Source organism: Papaver somniferum, chromosome 2 (genome assembly GCF_003573695.1).
Source record: "Papaver somniferum cultivar HN1 chromosome 2, ASM357369v1, whole genome shotgun sequence".
NCBI lineage: Eukaryota > Viridiplantae > Streptophyta > Magnoliopsida > Ranunculales > Papaveraceae > Papaver > Papaver somniferum.
The window spans coordinates 53,450,586-53,455,826 of record NC_039359.1 but is presented as its reverse complement, the minus strand read 5'-3'; the positions used below and the strand labels follow the sequence as shown (position 1 = coordinate 53,455,826).

The 5,241-nt window shown below is 35.8% G+C and overlaps 1 long non-coding RNA gene across 1 annotated transcript; it reads left to right on the top strand.

The window, feature by feature from the left end:
- The first annotated feature begins 2,930 nt into the window (after positions 1 to 2,930).
- On the top strand, positions 2,931 to 4,329 carry LOC113347661. The gene is made up of 2 exons (XR_003359166.1): positions 2,931 to 3,541; positions 3,661 to 4,329. It is a non-coding gene; the product is annotated as an uncharacterized LOC113347661 (long non-coding RNA).
- The last annotated feature ends 912 nt before the right edge of the window (positions 4,330 to 5,241 follow it).

Here is a 5,241-nt window from a genome sequence, read left to right as displayed (position 1 = left end):
AAAAAAAAAAAAAAAAAAAAAAGAAATTGAGACCAGGCCATCAGACCAACTGGAATAAATTCAATAAAGTCGACCACTGGAACCCTTGTATATGCCAGTTGTGTTGACCTAAAGTTAGGATTATCAACCATTGGTTCCCTTGTATATGCCAGTGTGTTGATATTAGTCAGACTAGTATCTCAGTCCATTAGGATAGGTTCATTTTGGCGGATGCCTTCAGACAGATATGAGAAACACCGTTCACCTAGTAAACATCAAAACCATCTATGTTTTTCTCTATATCCATGTTCTTGATCTATCCATGTGATTAGTTTCAACTCCGGATATTGATGTCCATAGTGCAACTATCTGAGTAGAGTTCTGTCACTTATATATGAATTTTAGTATGCTTGAATGCAAACTCGTGTACAACAATTGGAATTTCGCATCAGGGTAGTTCCTCCTGTAGTCAATAAGCATGCCAACCAAGGAGATTCTTTAGTGCCTTCCAAGGTTCTGTGTAGATAGATAGGATCTGGAGTATAAAGGTTTTGTGGGTATACATCTGGTAAGCCCTCCGGAGACAACACTCCGCCACTAGGGACGGGTTTAAAGGCTTATTTCATACGCTAAATGCAATCGACGATGCCTGCGACAGTGAGTTAGGATTTTATTTCTATTTTATTTTTGCTCGAGGACTAGCAAATAATAGGTTTGGGGGTATTTGATAGACACATTTTTGTGTTCGATTTGTCTCAATTATATATATTGTTAGGGATTATTTTTGTACTTATTATGGTGTTTTATTTATTTGTAGGTATTTTTGGCCAATAAACATTTTTGGAAAAAATTGGCTCGAAAAGTTGTCGGAAAGCACCCGGAGGACATTTGTTACTCGGACTCTCACTTTGGTTAAGGGGTAACCTAATTACTAAGGGGCATCCCGTTTACAGGAAGTTTCTAATCGCACCCCTACCCTGGGTAAGGGGCAACCATCTACAACATTTCAAAAACCAGGTTTTGGCCGGAAAATAGGTGCATTGAAGAACAGATTTTGAAAATCGTGATTTGGAGGAGTTTGAGGTCGATTAAACCTTTGATTTTCATAGAATAGACTCCTTATGGGTCTAGGAATCTGATATGGGTGTTTAAATCGATTAGACTGGGCTCAATTGACAGATTTTTATCACAACAGAAAATATGAAAAGTCACGTGTGTGACCTGTTTTAGGGAATTTTAGAGAGATTATAGTGCTGTAAACTTTCCTAAAGATTTGTATCTATCTAAGGAAGATTTTAGAATAAAAATGAAAGCTCAGAAACGCGTAGAAATTCTAAAACAAGAAATTGCCGCAACTTGGCCGTGAAGAGAAGGAAAGAGATTTTGGAAGATTTATGAGAGATTTAATCGGTATTTTTGATATAAATAAATGTCTTGAGTCATATAGAAGAGGTGTCGAGAGTTTTGGGACCTAAGGAGAGCCAGAGAAGAAGAAATCAGAGCGTTACCAAACTCTGTTTCTGCTGCTGCTGCTGTTGCTGAAGAGGAAGAACGCGAAGAACATTGACGCACGGGAAACAGTCGCAGAACAATGTCGTTGTTTAACAGCTGAAGAACATTAAGCTGTGCAGGACAGTCGTATTCTGGGGTCTTAAATTCCTGATCCTGTAACAGTTGATTAGTAACGTATATCTTCAGTATTGCAACACCAACTGTAACGGTGACTTCTGTAACATCTATACACCATTGCAAATCTGCTGTTTTACATATTCTCTTCAATAAAAACACCTTTTGAGCCATGATTTATTATTTTGAACCTGTTTTTGATATGATGCGCTAAACCCTAACACTGGGATGGTGGAGAAAGCCATATTTCATGCGTGTGGTAATTATGTTTAATTATTTTTATGACTTTTTGCATTAATTTAATCGTTTTATGATTTTTCTTAATTAGTTGTGAAGTTGTATGATGATGTATGCTTGGTCTAAGTGCTTTTGATGCATCATGATAGTAATTTACAGTTAATCTTTTTAAAATCTATCCTGGCAAAGAATTAGAGTCAATAAACTAGAGCTATAATTGTTTAAGAATTGATTGTTGAACCACATGATATGAGGTTTGGTGGAATCCTAAGTCCTAGTTTCTCCGATATTGATATCATCTTTTTGTATATATTTATTAGGGTTAATATTTAAGTCTAGAATCGAGTCTACACAAGTCCGAGTTGAACGAACTTCTACTTATCACTTTCAAAACTACATTAATATGTTTTCATTATAGGAGGAGGGTTTATTTTTGGAAGATTTCCAGACATACTTATACTGCTCAATTCATTATTGAATCTAAGAGTATTGCGCTAGATAAAGAACAAGAGGGGGCCGAGTGTCTAAGATGCTTTTTAGAAGACATTCCTCTTTGGCATAGGCCTGTGCCAGCTATATCTATACATTGTGTTAGCTAAGCTATAATAGCTAAAGCTAAAAATAACTAATCTCAATTGGCGTTATTTCCATTGATTGGATAAAGTCTAAGGAGAATATCGCACAACCTTTGACGAAAGGTTTGTACAAAGAGATAGTTAATGTAAAAACCCTCAAGCTCGTCAACGCAATTAGACTAGTCAAGAGACGTATTAGCCGATAATAACTCGATTAGTTTAACATAAACGTTAATTAATAGAAATTAATCTAACAACGATCTAGATCCAAAGTTAGTTACACTCGATAGATCTCGAGAAGTTATGCTTAATGGACTACTCGAACGTGTCAATTGGCTGCCAGATGAATAAGTAATCATTAGATGTGTATGGAGGGCAAAATGGTCATTTTGATGTAAACTGACCCGGGCTCCCCTTATCAAGGAAAGTCGGCGAATTAGTATTTCCCCATTGGTCTTATCTAGAAGAAACTAGATCGCACTTCTTCTTATTTTCTTTTCTATTCTTCTTCTGTCTTCTTTCTTCAGTTCTTCTCTTCTCCCGTTCTTCTTCCTCTGCGAGTGATGAGAGTTGGTTTGAGAGAGAGATACAATTGATGAGTTAGAGCATGTGTACTAGAAGATGTTGTGGGTGTTAATGAAGAGAAGAGAGTGGTGTTGATTATTGATTATCGATTGATAAAGTTAGGGTTTCTCAGAGAATTGAGTTAAAGTTCAAATTAATGATGTATAAGAGGAATTAAAGATTGGGTTTGGCTGATTGAGGAAAGGGTTGGTGTTTAATTGATGAAGTGAAGTTGTTCTAAAGATGAAATGAAAGGAAAAGATAATTAGGGTTTATGTTCTTCAAGAAATAGAAATTAGTGTTTTGGCGGTACTGATTTGGTGATTTAGCAATTCAAAGGAAGTTAGTGAATGGGTAAGTCTCTCTGTTGTTTAAATTCCGTTTTAGAGTTGAATCGGTGGGTTGTTAGTGTTGTGAGAATCAAGATAAGTGAAGAAGAATTCAATTCCAACTGCTTGGGTAAGATTATCATAAGGTGTTGATCAATTGAGCGATTTAATGTTAAAGTTGAAGATTAAGAAGATGGGAATCATCTGTTTCAATTTGGGATTTAATTTGAGGTAATTGTTCTTCTGTTAATTAGTTCAAGTTTGTTATTAAGTTTATGAGATATTATTGAATGAGAAATGATAATGGATGATAATTTGAGATGTCGCTAAACTGATTGTATTGGGTGTAGGTACAAAGTTGAGTTTACTTGAGTTGGTGGCTTGAAATGATAGTGTGTTTTGTACATGTTTTGGAATGGTAGTCTTCTGATGTTATAGTTGTTGGTATACTGAGAATAGTTGCAATGGTATTGCAATAAGGGCTTGAATTTTGTTGGGATGAAGTTATAAATAATATAATTGTTGTAGTGTGTATGGTGGTTTGATTCAGTGATGAAGATGTATGACTGTTATGCAACCGATGGTGTTGACAGGGTGCACATGGAAGCTAGAGAAGTAATATGGTGGAGGTGACATGAGCCGAATAGAAGAGGTGGAGTTATTATGTTGTAGGTGCAAGTGAATTGAGGTGTAGATAGTGAATCCTAGTTTAGATGAATGTTTTAGGAAGGTGTGCGAATTATTGTAGATGAAGAGTATGAATGACCTGGTGGTGTTCATTGTAAAGAGTTAGAACTGGGATTGCATTGCAGTTCATGAAAATGGTGTTAATGCTATGAGAATTTTGGTTAAATACAAGAATTGATCTGAGTTTAGTATGGTGGAGATGTAAAAGTATGATTGTAGAATGAGTGATGTTGTGAAAGCTGGGAACTGCTGAATTGCAGGTAAACCTAGTTTATATTTATAAATGAAGTTTGAAGTTGTTTAAGAATGAATGAATGAATTTATGTATTTTTTAGTTTGAAGTTGAACTGGGTTAGAAATATATCTGTATGAGAACCTTTAGTCTGTCTGACTGAACTTATTCAGTCTGACTCAGTTTTGCCATTACCTGACTCAGTTAATCTGACTGAGTTGAATCGGTGTTAGCTCACTGAATTTCTCTTTTGACCTGAGTTGACCAGTTCACCTGACCTTGACCGAGTTGGATCGGTTGACTAGACCTGACCTTGACTGTTGACTTGACCTTTGACAGACGTTTACCGTTAGTGGACTCAGGTGGACTAGACCTTAGTTAGTGGGCCTGTTTAGTGGACTTTGGTTTAGGACTAGTTATCCTATGTTGATATTTTGGTCCTTTTGTGGTCAGAATTGACCTTTGGTTCCTTCTACAAAGTTGTAGATATTCATAAGACTTAGCTAATGGACTATGGAACCAACCTAATAGAATTAGTAAATCTAATAGAATTAGTAAATCTTAGACCTTCTAAAGGTAGAGAATGCAAAGGAGTAGAAACATAAATGGACCTAGAACCATTAGATAGACGTATGATTCTTGTGTGAGCCATTTTGGCTAGATTCCTAGAGTTCTTGTATGATTAATAGTTATACTATATTAACAACGATCGATTGAAAGGATGAACCAATAGATCGTGGATCTCGAGGTAGGCGTGGCTTGTCATCAAAAGAGGTGGAAATTTATATTTAACTCTATTGTGATTATTGTTGTTTTCCTTTACAAAAGTTTATGTTTAACAAATTCATGCATTGTCTGGTTGTGCTTTCCATGCATTGTTTAACTTTGAATTACGAAAGTTTTGTTATCTCTTTTAACCTTTCCGTTGCTTGGAAAGGAATCACAATGCTCTGTTTGTCTTTATGAATTGTTTGGGAAATAAGAATTTCCATTTGATCGTTTAGAAATGAGA